Source organism: Strongylocentrotus purpuratus, unplaced genomic scaffold (genome assembly GCF_000002235.5).
Source record: "Strongylocentrotus purpuratus isolate Spur 01 unplaced genomic scaffold, Spur_5.0 spur5_scaffold_19, whole genome shotgun sequence".
NCBI lineage: Eukaryota > Metazoa > Echinodermata > Echinoidea > Camarodonta > Strongylocentrotidae > Strongylocentrotus > Strongylocentrotus purpuratus.
Window position 1 is genome coordinate 11,207,816 of NW_022145604.1, and position 16,011 is coordinate 11,223,826.

General features: G+C 36.4%; 1 long non-coding RNA gene across 1 annotated transcript; it reads right to left on the reverse strand.

Moving 5' to 3' along the window:
- Positions 1 to 4,445: 4,445 nt before the first annotated feature.
- Positions 4,446 to 8,457, reverse strand: LOC764682. The gene is made up of 4 exons (XR_143608.3): positions 8,359 to 8,457; positions 7,511 to 7,706; positions 5,674 to 5,742; positions 4,446 to 4,701 (listed from the first exon to the last, which is right to left on the reverse strand). It is a non-coding gene; the product is annotated as an uncharacterized LOC764682 (long non-coding RNA).
- Between the last annotated feature and the right edge of the window lie 7,554 nt (positions 8,458 to 16,011).

Below are 16,011 nucleotides of genomic sequence, written 5' to 3' on the forward strand. Positions count from 1 at the left end.
TCTACCTTTGGTTATTGTTCGGGGCGCCTCACTTCGATCATGCAAAATCAATAAGAAGGAAGAGGTAACAAGACGCCAACTGCTTGGTTCGATACGGTTAGCCACAAGTTACCCCATCATTCTGCCTTTCTAAAATGAATAGCAGTTTAGAAATACATGGAGAAAGTGAAGTCACTCAATAATTAAAAAAAAACGTCAATAAGTAAGTATGATACTTACACACAAAAGCACGGTGTGCATAATTATGACGTACAAAAGCACGTGCCACCGCGTCAGGCTGTATTCGGCGAAGGACCCTTATGTCTTCTTTTAGCCACGATTGATAATTCCACTTTTTACATAGGCGACATAATTCAAGTGAATGTATACAGTATCCAGTTGCGTAACCACGGGGAGAAAAGGCACGAGGATATACACGTGTGCCCCCTTCCCCTCCCCCGCAAAAATATAAATAGAAAGAGAGAGGAGAGAAACTCACAGAAGGAGAACGGGGAAATAGAGCGTGAATGACGGAGATGGCATAGTAGATGGTTGATGTTTCGAATCCCAGCCCGGCACTTACGCTGTTTATCAAGACATTAATCTACATTTGCCATTCTCCACCCAGGTGTAAATGACTGCCTGTCAAACGCTTAGGTGATAGTGACTGGAGGAGCATCAGGAAGAACAGCTTTGATGATGATGAGACTTCCCTGGGTATATGCAATTATTTGATATAAAGTGAATAAGACCCCATCTAACACCCCCCCCCCCCCTTACTCGCATGTCCTGCGATCAGATCATTGTCCGTCCCCATGATACCAATGAATGTTACAATGGCTATTAACTAACTAAACTTGAACCATTTTGGATACAATGCTCCATTAAAGGCTAGACTTGTACTTCGTGTTACTTTTTCGTACATTAATGAATAATATTGACCTTATTTTGACACTTAAACAATGCTATCCTAAAACTAAGTGAAAGCGCCTTGTATCATTTGGAAAAGGTGCTATATAAATACAATTATTACGTTGCAATATAGTTCACATTGTAACTTAATGTGGGCTTCAAGTGCTAAGACAAAATTAACCCTATTTATCTAATGCAGAAGGAAGCGCTTCGCATAATGTGCTGACTACATTAATTAGCCCATACAAACCCATTATTTAATTGATTTAAAACACTGGCATTTGTTGATATAAACGCATGACAGAGTTTAATTTTATGTTTAAATACATGAATAACCTGCTTCCTGATTTATTTAAGAATATCTTTGTATTGAATAACATTATCCATTCTTACCCTACTCGGAATTCATCAAACTTTTATTTGACAAGTCCTAAATTATTAATCCGACATAAAACAATACGACATCGAGGTCCAGATTTATGTAGTGCACTCCTATACTCTATAAAATCAATCACGTAAGACCCTATATTCGTTAAACTTCAATACAAAGAAAGCATTTCTGTCAGGGTACATTGTTTGATATTTTCCCAGTGCTGAATTAATTATCAATATTTTTTCGAGATTTCTATAAACACCTATCACTATATTTCATAACTCTCGTATACTTATAAAAGTTTTCTGATTTAGATTCATTTACATCGGCATATTTTCATTTTCATCTTCATTTTCATTTTCATTTTAATCATCATCATCATCATCATCATCATCATCATCAACATCATCATCATCATCATCATCACCACCACCATCACCATCACCATTTCAAAATAAAGATGTGTATGTTATGGGTGATATGAATATAATTTTAATACACGATCTTTGAAATGCATAAATGAATGTGTTAGTATTGTGTATAATAAGTCATTGCAGCCAGTGATTGACAAACCGACTACAATAACAAAATCATCTATAGCTTTGATTGATAATATTTTTACCAATACTTGCTCTGAAACGTTTAAATCAGGTATATTCTACAGTGACATAAGTGATCACTTACATGTACCTGTATTTCTTTTGTCCGTAAAACATAACTATATAGTGAAACTAATCACTGGACAGAGAAGCTTGATAATGATTATTCTAGCAGAATAAATGACTCTAGACCGTAAATGTATTTAGGAATGATTTGTCAATCACTGACTTGAGTGAACTTTTATCAATATCAACTATAGAAAGTGCTTAAAATGACTTTTATCTTAAGTTCAAACAATTGTATGATAAGCATTTTATTCGTAGAAAAATGAAAGAAAAAGAATACTCCTCGAAAACCATTTAACGAGATCACTATTGAAATGTATGCACAAAAAAGATCGTTTGTGTGAGAATTTTATTCATAATTCCCCCAGCAATCATTATGAAGTACGATATAAGAAGTATTGAAACAATTTAAAGAGCCACTCTAAACCAACTAACATAGCCTTTCAAAACATGAATACACCTCTACTTATTAATATCCCAGCCTCTGATTTTTCAGAAAATCTCTAAATTGACCAAAAAATTATAATAACCGTCCATTTTTTTACAGTTCTCACGCTTGCTGGGCTACGCCCCTCGAGAAAAAGGTAATACAGTCACGTGGCCCTGATGACGCACTTGACGTCATTGCGGACATGTCCGATTTGACCTACTACTAAGGATCTTACATTAGGAATGACGAAATTGCCAGAAACGTACTGGGATTATCAAGTGCATATTATTTTTCGGATAAATGTCTTTTTTGTTCCAATTGATATCATAGTTTGCCTTTTTAAAGACATTTTAATGCCTAAATCACCCTCCTTTTCACCGGAGAGGCGCCTGCAGTGACGTCATAAACAGTTGCGCAATACAGCTTCGAAACTGGGCTTTTTTTTTCTTAGCGTTCTGAGTCGTCACTTTTAAAGCTAGCTTCCAGAATTATTGATGATTTCTAAGAAAAATCAAGGTCATGTTCAGAATCTCCTTCAAAAATTATTCTACATGTCTTTAAAAAAATTTTTTTTTAGCCCGTTTTGGTTAGAGTGGCCCTTTAATAGCAATTTAAAAAAAGCCCGGAAGCAGTACTATGCATTACTTCAGGTACCTGGTAATTTTGAAATTACATGTAATTATTATTTCAGATATACATTTAATAGTAAATTGGAATCTTATAAGGAATATAATGTTCTTTCAATGTTTTATTTAAACTGTCAGAGTTTGGCTTCCAAATACATGAGCTTTCAGGACTATATTAAGAGTTTACACCATCAAGTTTCAATATATGCATTTTTAGAAACATGGTTCAAGCGAATCGTTGCATCTATGTAAAATATGTTAGGATACTCTTTTTTTACAAAAATCCAAAACAATCGATTAGGTGGAGGAGTTTGTTTATGAATTGACTCTAACTTAAATTACAAAGAAAGACCAGATATTTCATTTGGAAATTACGATATTAATTCATTATTTATAGAGCTACAACTTACTTCTCAGAAAAATGTGATTGTTGGTGCAATATGCAAAGCTCCAAACTCTGATGGAAAATCTTTTAACGATTTATTAGATAAATGTTTGTCAGCTATTTCTAAAGAAAATAGGGGGGGTGTAATGGAGCACTATTTTGTATATTCTTTTACTCAAAATCCTTTTTCTTTTTGTCTGAGGGAGGGGGCCGTCTTCTTCTTACTTTTGTTTAAAAGGTACAATTAACGTTACCATTTTGGTATACCTTTTTTTTTGACGAGGAGAAGTATATCATTTAGATATACTTTTTTCTCCTACCTCCTCCCCCTGTACGTGATGTTCCAGCTGACACACAAAGATGGACATATAGGTGCCATATCGCTTTTGCGTCTTTTTCTTAAATATCAATGCTTCTACACAAAACATTATTTTACTATTTTCCATTCCTCTTCACATAGACGTATCAAGATGTCTCTACCTTACTACATATACATTGCCTGTTTCCTTCTTTCTCAATTTCTCCTTCTTTCACTTTCTTCCTGTCGTTATTTCTTTCTCTCTCTCTATCGCCCCCTCTGCTGCTTTCTTTTTATCTCCTTTTCTCTTCTTGTCTGTTCTCTACAACCGGATCTCAAAACATATTCGCCTACAAACTCATAGCCGTCCTTTTTTTGTTGGTATTTTGTCTCGCAACACCATGGATATCTCTTTGGATTTTGCTCTGCTGTCTTTTCTTTTTCTTTACAACTCTCCATCCATCACTTTACCCCTCCCATTCCCCCCCCCCTCTCTCTCTCTGTCTGTCTCTCTCTCTCTCTCTCTTGCTCTCTTCATTTCTCTCTCTCTCTCTCTCTCTCTCTCTCTCTCTCTCTCTCTCTCTTTCTGTCCCCATTTATCTAATATGACACTTCTGAATCTAAATCTCAGTCTCCCTAACTCTTTCTTTCTTTTCTTCTTCCATTTCATTTCATCGTTATACTTATCTATCTACCTATCGATCTATCTTGTTTGCCATTTAAAATATATCTATCTTTTGAAACACTAGGAGAGACAGTAGTATATAACAACACGAGTTATTGCAGAAAATTTGTCGTTTATTATACCATATTCACTTCTTCCGAAGATAAAGGGTATAGGCATATATGGCGTTTAACCCACATCGCACTCCACATGAGGCTGCAGTAGATTTGCCAAAGTTTTTTTCCAAACGGGGGTGCTAATGATATCATGACTACGGGTCAACGAAATTCCGGTGTCTGTCCAAACGGTCTTGAGGTCGAGGGGTCACGAAGACGAATAGCATTTATATGGCATCACCATTTCCAGCTCCTGTCGATAACAAGTTGGAGAAAAAAAAACAATATTGGTTAACACAAATTACATGACATCCTATATGTCTGATTTAAAAAAGGACTATGATTATGATTATGAAGTTATCAAATAATGAAACCCTTGAAACTTGCATAGGCCTAGGCCTATATAGACAACTCAAGAGGACTAGGAAAATGTGTCTTTATAGGCAGGTGGACTTTCTATACATGTAGTCGCTGTAGTATATTTTTCTATACATGAAAATACAAACTTATAACTTTATTCACATTTCTCGCCTATTCGTAGCGAATATAGTAACCATAATTCTTAGATATGTTTACACAATCTAAATGTATATCTACATGCTTGAAGAATCCATTAGGATAATGTAATTTTCAACAAATAGAATGTAAATTGTTATTCTATGGTCCTATCGTTATCCTTTTTATAACAAAATAGAAACTGCAATACGCCCCCCCCCCCCAAAAAAAAAAAGCCAATGATTTTCTTTTTAATCAATAAACTTTTAGATTAAAAATTTAAATCAAATCTCAAGATTAGACTTCCATTAGTTTTTGAACTTTTTTATAAAACTGAATCAAATTTAAACCCACTGTCTGTGGAAATCAGGGAGCCCATGTATCAAGCTATTAAGACGAGAAAATGCAGTCTTTACCAGGTTAAAGCGATCAAATTAGTGGATATTGTATTCAGATCTCTTTTTTCGGAGAAGCTAAAATTAAATTGACTTTACATACCCAAATAAAGGAGTGCGCGATATTTGTGGTTTAGCTCCCTCCCCCACACGTATAATCGTACTTGATAAGTCGATCAACAAACAAAAAAAAAAAACGAAAAGTTAATTTCGAATCTCTATTATATATGCCATGTCCAAAGATTATTCAAATTCATCGAGGTTGATTTTTTGAAAGTTTTGGGGATCGACTTCAAAATTCTTTATCAGAGTTGATTTTTGGAGAACAAACTTACCGCTGCAGAAGACGATCTTCTTGGTCCTCCTGCTGCACCAGCATGGCTGGCCCGAAACTCCAGGGCAGTCTGCGAATTAAAAAAACGAAATGACGATTATAATGGTGGTGATGATGATGATGATAATGATGATGATGATGGTAATGATGATGATAATGATGATGATGGCAGCAGTGATGATGATGGTGATGATGATAATGATGATGGTGATGATGATGATGAGTGGTGATAATATTGTTTTCTTCCCAGCGAAGGCTCATTAGCATCAATGCTATTCTTCATTCTTCATGAGGATCATGCAATTACTACTAAGCGAGCAACTACCAGGTATCTGTTTACACATTGGTGGAGTGAGACGGGTGTGGACAAAACGCATTGTCCAAGGATGTAAGAAACCAAGTGAGGCTTGAACCCGGGATCTCTCGAATAAGAGCTCAGATCCTTCACAAATATACCGCAGTGCTACCACAATCAGCCCCTGTCATACTTCCCCCGTGTGGGGGAGCCCTCAGATAAACTTGGCACAACTAGTAAGCACCTTGAGGAAACTACTAGACATAGCGACTATGAACTCATCAACTGAAAAAGAGACACATAAAAACTAAAGCCCTGTGATCCCGTCCCTCAATTGAGAGTCAGGTTCCGCCACAGGTCAGGCCAGCAAAACGCGTATAGGGATAACTTGAAATAACTTGTCGGAAGTCACATTGATTTTTCACTCAAGAGAATACCAACAAGATCAAACGAACGTAAGATTTTGGTATTATCTTGTTTTGTTTTAAAAAAATATTGTGAGTCAGTTGACAACATAAACTATATCGGAAATTAATTGTATTTGAAATTATGTAATCTTGTAAAAGTTCGTGCGTAAAAATGTCTGATTTTGTATGCAGTAATTTCCAGACAAAGTGCAATTTACATTTCGAAGTTCTCAACTAAGATCCGGTTTTTTAATGAGGTTTCAACAAACAATAAATGTCAATGATTTGTAACGATCGGCGATAAAATTCTCTTTAAAGCACGTGGAAAGACAATAAAAACATATTCAGCTTTTTTTTTAGCAAAATAACACATTATTCATTTTATATGACATATCTTTGCCCTTTCAAAGAGCTTTGGAAATTATTACCCCAGCTAAGCTCCAGTGGGAGTTTCAAGGGAACCACAACAATCTGTCTTTGTAGACAGACGGTCTTTTTTAGCCAGGTTCCTTTTTACATGTATTAAGGAAAAAACATTTTCACGCGAAACAAAACAAAACATGTGGTCTTTGTAGACAGGTGGTCACTAAAGCAGGTTTGACTTTATTTGCACTGCCATAGGCTGTACTAGTGCTGTGGTAGGGATTCCGTTCCCGTACCTGCGGTGGTTCAAAATTTGGAGCCTAATTATTTACTAGACCACGATACAACATTGCACTTAAAGAGAAGGTTGAGTTCTGGGAAGAGTTGAACAATAATTTGTGAGCGTTATCAGTGTGGAAGAACATCAGATAAAAAACGTTTCCTGAAAAACATGGCTCTTCAAATGCCTTAATATTCTAAATATGGCATGTAACATCATGTATCGGGACCGATTTTTATGCAACATGTTTGTTAAGTCCCATATACATCTTTCTGTGTAGGCCCTGTGTACAGTGCTTGTAAGTTTACCAAGACTCTTATCATTCTGATGGTTCCCGAACCTTGCAGTACACACCAATACTTATATGCTAGATGATCAACCTTTTCTGATCGATTCCACAACGGTTCTTTCACAATGCAATCGCATGACCAGAACTCAACTTATCTTTAAGCATGTTCAGGCTTAAGAATCGGTTTTAGGGATAGATACTCACACTTGTACTTCTTAATGTTCTTTCCCCTCTTCTCAGCCACGAGGTATTCCTGCAGTGTGGGATCCCTCTTCAGGAATTCGACATCGAGGGCCTCATCCTCGAAATCGTCTTCGAACTCGAAGGCAAGGGCGGCAACGATGAGGGCGGCAGCGAGAACTACGAAGAAAGTCTTGGCCATTTTTGGTTTGTAGGTTATCTGCCAGTTGAAATAAAAGTATTTAAAAATCTGTATATAGAACAAGCTGAAAATTTCTGGCCATTTTGTCTTTAAAGAATAATAACTTGGCCACACAGAGCTGCCTGAACAGCATAAGTACTAATCATAACATCGTTTTTTTTTAATTTTATTTTTGAAATCAGGAATTTGTTGTGTGTTTAGATTTCCATATCTAATATTAACGCCATTTCTAAGAAAATCAGATCACAGGAGAATCGTTATGGCTTGTTACATTGCTCTCTGAGCTGACGTACGTTGTACCATGCCAAAGGGCGTGTCCACACACCAGAGCAATCCGGTGGTTAGTTTCCCCCTCTATCTTGACCCTCCTTCTTTATTGCGTCATCTGTTTTGTCACCTATCAATTAGACACCATCCCAATCTTTTGTTTACCTCTTCCCCGTTTACCGTCCATCTTCCCTTTCCTTAAGCCACTGAGCGATGTAATTCGTCAATAAAATTGTATATTTAGTGTATTTTGCATTCGTTATTGAATTATGAAATCTACTCGTTATTGAGATAAAGCACTGTGGTAGTGCGGAAAACTTTTAAAAAAAGTAGACCTCAATGAGAATCGTATTGGATCATTACTGTGTAAAGCAAAGAGTAAATGAACGTTGTATGTACTTACCTGATGCTGATAGATGGTTTCCGTGTTGGACTGAAGATCTGATGATTTAGTGCTAAAGGCACCTCCTATTTATAAGAAAACTTCCACCATTTGTTTGTAACATTTCTTTTGTTCCGAACATTCATTTCCTTGACTAATTAAGCCGATTAGACAACATATGGTTCCGCTCATCAACGTTAATAAAAAACAAAAATTGCGTGCTTCAAGAGAGAGATATTTCAGAGATGAAATAAATAATTATTCACGCACTGTCAGTCAACCTCTTACTGATTCATTAATGTCATCCTTGACTTTCTTGAGACATAGCACGCTAGGTCTAATCATCATTATGTTACCGAGGTATCTATATAAGCGATTTTGACAAAACAAGGCCGAGGTAATTTCATTTGCAATTTGTTTGTATTTTCATCTTCATTACTAATTAATTTCCAAACGGCCTTCATTATGTCAGGGGCTGATTAAAGAATCTTTCCAAAATCACGAACTCCAATGAATAAAACCAACGCCCCTTCAGATTTTCTCAGGGGGCGGGGGAGGAGGACCGCTTTTCCCGATTGTTAACTTTTTTGTTTCATTAGAAAGAAAAAAGTTTAAAAAGCGATATCCGCTGTGCTCCATGTTATAAGATTCGGCATAGTGAAGCTAGTATTACACTTTACGTATCCATACAAAAGAAAACCATCGCGTTTTGCCACGTCATATGTAAACTGGCCTTTACTGAGCAAAATTAAGTGATGGATTCTTGAGCAATATAGTTATTTTCAACAGATATGTGGTAAATAACGATAGGCAAGTGAAATGGATACAAGTCTGAAAGAAATTACATATTCCGAAATGCCCTGCATCAATAGACCATTTCGTAGTTAGCACATGGGTCAAATGACCCCAAATATTCACAGATCTTTTACTCAAGGAGAAGTCCCACTTTGTGTATTTTAGAATAATCAATGCCAAAGTCAATGTATATGCTTCATGAAAAGCTTTTCTTTGCCCTGTAGGTGCACACATGAATAATAGGGACTTTTAGATTTACACGACGAGAACGTGGACCGCCACGTCTGACATCCTTTTAAGGTAATGTGACGTCCTTTTAAGGCACTGCCGGGCACGGCCCAGTGCCTAAACACAATGTCACACGCGGCACTCCACGCTCTCGTCGTGTAAATCTAAAAGTCCCTAATGATTACATAACATGAGCACGTATTCATCCCTGTGGGTTTTACAAGTTTTATCACAAATGACCTTTATCTGCCCATGCGCAGATAGTATTTACGAAATGGCTTGATATGTGAGTTTGTCTAGCGGCATGTTAACTTAGTCAGCTCTTAGTATTCGCCTACAAATTGGTTTAGGCGACCCCGATTCGAAACTTAGTCACGTCTTTCGGTTGGTGACGTCAAAGGGAAATCCAACCCGTGTAATAAGTAGATTTGTATGAAAGCAGAAAAAATAACAGAAACAGAATGGCAAAAGTTTGAAATGAATCGGACTTATAGTAAGGATGTTATGAATGTTTGAAATATGAGATCACTAAGTCCATGCAAATCTCAAAAAGGTAGTTTGGTTAGTGGATTGTGACGTAGGACGTGGATAACTCTCCCATTAGCCGTGTACCAAAATATCACGAATTTCTGCTTTTTCTTCTCCCTTGCCTCACAAAAGTGCACTAATAAAGCACATAGACACGGTTTTGATCCTGGGGCCTAACAGTTACGAGGCCATCGCTTTGCCACTGAATCATGACTGTACGCAGCGGGTGTTAGGGTAGGGGGCAGCCCCCACAAATACAAAAAACAAAGAAAATGCAAGAAATACTTTTTCAAATGAATAATTCCTCGATATACCATAACAAATTACAACTCTAGATTTCTGGAAGAAAGCAATTTGCTTTTATCAATAATGACTGAAATTGTAACACACGTAAGACATTGCTATACTAGCGATCAGAATCACTCTTAGCCTTAAAAAGTTAGCATTACATCCCTCCCATATGCCTAAGTGAATCAGTTCCTGAAAAGCGTTATTGTTCTAAAAGGAGTGATGTTGAGCCTAAGAGCAATTTAATTATATTTGGGCTTAATTTGAGCTGTTAGAGAATTATCCCAGATCTTCGGACCACTCGAGAGATTTTAAGACTTCTTTTCAATTTTCCTGGCGTTTTTCGCAATCATCTAACAGGATCTGCATATATTTCACAAATAATAGTTTTGCCCATCAAATGGTTAGGCCTACTGTTGGGCACTTCGTTTATAATTTAGAGCCGATTTCTGAACGGCTAATATTTGTTGATGAAGAAGTGTTTGTATTTTTTAAACTCGACTCTGGGTAAATCAAGCAAAATCTATAAAAGAGTATATTTGTCAACCGCACTTCCTATATAATGTATCACCTTATTATTTCAGTAAGAAATAATGTTAGTGTACAAATAATACACAAAAGTGAGGGTATTAGTAAGAATTACCCACACAAGGTACCTTTTGAACAGTCTAACACGCCCGAGGCGATATAGCCGAGCCAGAGTCTTTGGACTGTTTCGAAGTTATTACCGAGTGTGCGTAATTTTTCTAATGCCCGAACAAAATGATGTGTATTATTTTTTTTGTAAGATGATGTTTTATTTGTTTGATAAAATGATGGTTTCTAATAAGATTTTACTGATGACCGGTCATTAGTATTTGCTAATGACTGGTCATGAGTAAAATTACGTATTAGGCAAAATAAATGCCTGCTTACGTGTACGCTACGAACCAATCAATTGATTAGGATCCGCTTATCATCTTATAATGTATGATATTATCCATGCCAAGCTGTCACATTTATCGAGTCCTATCCAATGATCTATGAATGAAATTAGACCACCCCGGTATTCGAACGCCACTTATCTCGTTTTACAGACTACCTCTCTTTAATGCAGTGAGCTGTAGCATGCCCTCATTTGTGTGTAAATGTTCAGTGAATTTCAGTGATCCCTTAATAAATCATTCATGGGTGTATTCATTAGTTGTGTCTAGTAATTTATTGATATTGATTTAGTCTTTGTGCTTACTAACAACGTAAGTTAAGTTTTTTATTGCTAATCTCCCAGCAACATTTCCGGTTGGTTGCGATCATCATCATTTTAGAATAACGGACCGTTTGACCATCAGAATGGTAGAATAACTGACCTTCAGAATGGTAGAATATGAGGAAATTTTGACCATCGTAAACTTTAATCCCCATGCGGTGTATCTGAACAGCAATTTAACAGTAAAATTATTATATACAATCAGTTTTGTTGTCGTCGGAAGTGAAGTTGTTAAAAATGTCGAAGTAAAAAATGTCGATTCTCCCTAGTCATTCAGAAAAGAGCGATGCAAGGCTGCACATCGATTAAAGACACAAGCACTAATCTTATTACGGCGAAGCAATTGACCATTTTGTTTGACAATTGTTATTCGAAGAATGACATAGCCCTTTGAATAGACAGGCAAACAATATGTGCTTAATTCAGTCTGGAAAAAATACAACTTCCAGCAGTAGCTTTGGTATTGTTTCTTTAAGAAGACATGCATGCTCAAAGGAATATATGACAAAAGAAGCTATAGAGGACTCGCTGTTTAGGTGCTAGAAGTATAGGAGCTGATACCATAACACTTTATTTAACGTACAAGACCGAGTTTGGAAAACATTTTGAGGTAAGATGACATTTTCAATTTGAGTTAGTATCATCGTGGTGGGCAAAATGTTACTGATGATGCCAGATGCGAGGCAGACATTATGATTAAGAATTGGAATGGCACGGGATACATTCATGGCAATCAACCCCTTATTTACAGCAAGCAAGGTGCAAATTTGAACTAAGTAATAGACTTACAAATTGCTACGTCTAGTCCGCTCTATCGTATGGAACAGAAACGTGGACAAGAAAATCACATCATTTGAAAATTGTACAGGAAACTGATGATAATATCGTGACACGATATTGAAAAAATAGAAATACTAGAAATATTGCATGTGATAGGGCTTAAACTAAATATCCTGATAGGAATGGTTAAAGAAAGAAAGCCAAAATACTTTGGTCATATTAAAAGGCATCAGAGTCGCTTGAAAGATATATTGGAACTTGGGAAGTAGAAGGCACCAGGCTAAGAGGAAAACCAAGAACTTACTGGGAGGGGAACATGAAGACATGGATGGGAACGACACTGCAAGAGTGTACTAGGGAGGTAGATAAAACTGTGGGGAAAATGTTGCAATCTACCTCCGCCCTGGGAGAAGATACCTGGATAGAAAGATCATCGGTTAGATCATCACGGTATGTCCCTTTTGCAGCCAACCTCAAATGCTGTAGAACTTTGCAGGAATTATGAATATGTCATGTATGTCCTATCTGTGAAAATTTAAACGTTAGCAGTGTACTCATATTCAAATTATGCAAGGAAAACCGTTTACTTGCTAGACTTCACTGTCAGACACTATTGATTGACTGACTGGCTTTTTTTCTTCTTTGGTAATAACATACATGAAAAGAGTTGTAAAGGGTACATGAGCATTTGTCTACATCAATAACCCACTTCTTGTGATGGCCAAGATTAAACTGATTGAATCTTTGTACAGCATAAAACGTATGACCATTCGGTACAATTGTCTGAAAATCAAGACTATTACTTTTGGGCTCTATAGCTCTAAAGTCGATTTGACAACTAATAGTCATTATTTTCTCACTTGAAGACATTTTCAAGCCCCACCTTTTTTAGGGAAGTTTTAAATTAGTATTATCTTTCAAATGCAGTTGGAATTTAACTTTTTCATTTTTTTGGCCTGCAAATGGGACATAGTCCCTATAAAGTTCTTTCCTAATGTCTTGACCCAGTTTGCAGAGCGCTAATTAAATTGGCTAAGAATTTAAAGAGAAAAAAACTAAATAAATCCCCGACGTGCTAAAGAAACTGCATAAAGAAGTATTATGGGGGAACAATTATTGCTCCTCCGCACCGCGGTACTTATGAATAATATTAATAACAATAAGAGACATTTATATAGCGCCGTCTATCTAGACCAGGCCTTCTCAACTGGCGGCGCGCGCGCCACTTGTGGCGCTTGCGGTCAGTCGGAGTGGCGCGGGGCTGTTCCAAACATTAATACAAAATAAATACAAATTAAATATTGAAAATTAAAGCAAGAAAAAATTTAAAAAAATATATTTTAAAATAAAAAAAACTCAGCAAAATCAAAAAGTCGTAGTCGAAGTTGAGCCCAAAAATGTAAGTAAGCCATTTTGTTTGTTTGATTTTCACTTGATTTTGACATTTTCCGTGTTTATTGCACCAAAATAACTACATATAAATTAACTTCCAGTGTAGATTTTAGCCCGGAATTGTACTAATTGTTTCAAATCAATATGAAAATATGATTGATGTTTTATGGAACAAAAAGGTGTTAAAAATGCCACTTCTGGGCCTTAAATAAGCCCTAAAATCCATTAGCTTCCGGGGGCTTCGCCCCATGAACCCCACCCAGTATCGGCTTGGTCGCTACGCTCCCTCGCAACACAGTCGTCACACAAACAGGTTGGCACTTCAACCTCAATACATTTTGGTTTTGGCACTTCTAATAAACTAGTTGAGAAGGCCTGATCTAGACAATTCTTTTCCGAGCCGCACAACTGATTTATTATCCCCGGCTTTAACCTAGCTGTCAAGACAGCGCTCTAGCATTTCAAGGAATTAATTCCTGCCAGGTACCCATTTAATTCACCTGGGTCGAGTGTGGCAAATTTAGATTAATGCCTTGCCTAAAGACATTAGTACCGTGTTGGGATCGAACCACGACCTTCGAATTTCAAGTCTAGCGCTTAAACCACTCGACTACGACACTTTCAGTACAAAAAATAACAACATTATTCACAAATTGACGCTTTCGGTAGTCTTAATAAAAAGGCTGTCGATGTATACTTTCGTTAAAAACTAAAGCATATTTTAACAGCCTTTCCAGTAAGGCTACCACAGATCTGATAACGAAAGCATAAATTTGTGAATACATCACAATGGAACCCTAACGAGAACATCTAATAACCCCATTAGTATATCATCGCCCGAACTAGAACAGTAATACAAAAATGATTGATACAGTTGTCGTCATCAGAAAGTATTGTTTTCCCTCGCCGTTTTTTTTTTTTATAATGATACGGACCTGTACGGTCATGTATACCGTATACGGACGTGTATCTCAAAAGTAAACGTGCGTACTACAGAAATTGTCAAGGGAATGTAAATATGTACTTGTTTTTTATGTTTGCTTTCTATAAACAAAACACCAGTTTTTTCATGTCGACTCCATTTCAAAGTTATGCTAAGATTAAAATATTTCTCAACTAAAGAAGTCACCGATTCTGTTGTTTTCGAGAGCTTCTGAAATAAGAAACGCTTGTTGAAATATCACATATGTCACATAGAAATAGTTTTACCTTCATGCAATAACGTTCGAACTCTGACACTCAATTTCGTTTAATTGTCAATAATGTAACCAAACCATTGCAATGCTGATGGTAATGTTTCCAGTTGTAATATCTTTTTTCTTATTGTTTGTTTTCTTTATATATTCGAACATGTGAGAACAAAAATTGTACAAAAATCATTTTAAACATCTGTCCAGTCACTTCTTGAATATATTTCATTTCATTTTTCATTTCATTTATTTTCATATTTCTCATGTTACATATAAAATACAATTTTGTTTTTGGTGATGTAATATCAATCAATGATACATAATAAATAACATAAAGATAAAGTGGTCAATATAGAGAACTGATTTAACTGAGCGAAATATGATGACCAATCTCTGGGAACAAAGGTTTGAAAGTGTTTTTGTGTTCCCTGATGAATACCGAACAATTTTGACTTGGGCTGCCCCCTTGAAAATCCCGGCCATTTTTGTGAGGGGTCAACAAAGGTCATACAGGGTAGAAATTCAAATTTATTCAAATCGTGTCGATATGCATATCAAATTACTTGTCTGGTCATGGGGATTCCAAAAATATATAGTTTGCTATACCTCCGACCTTAAATGAGGGCGCTATGGTCAAAAACGTTGAAAGGTCAAAACACTTTTGACTGGTGGTCAAATTCACCAACACAGTTAACCTTATCAAATTGCATATCAAATTACTCGTCTGGTCATGAGGATTCAGAAAATGTATTTATTTTTATACCTCCGACCTTTAGGGCGCTATGGTAAAAAAGGTCAATGAACTTTAGACTGGTGGTCAAATTCACCAACACAGTTAACATTGTCCGATTTTAATGATTTTAGTGTCTAACAATATGTTTTCTGACATGGCAGATTCAACTATACAACTTTCAAAAGTAAAATTGCTTACCTTGACCATGAACATTCAAAATGGCTGCCGTTTTGTTGATAAAAATTTAACAACTTCTTATCCATGGGTTTGGGGGGAATTTCAAGGTTATGTCAACCACTTTTGATCTAAAAGTTGCTTAGTTCAATTTCATCAGGAATACAAAAACACTTTCAAACCTTTGTTCCCAAAGATTGGTCACGGGATCTACAGACTGGTCTCCTACTAGATATAAAAAGTGACTAATCCAAATACATCAAAAAATAAAAAGGGAAAGAAAAAAAACATGCGGTGGTGCTGTTTATATTTTCTTTCCC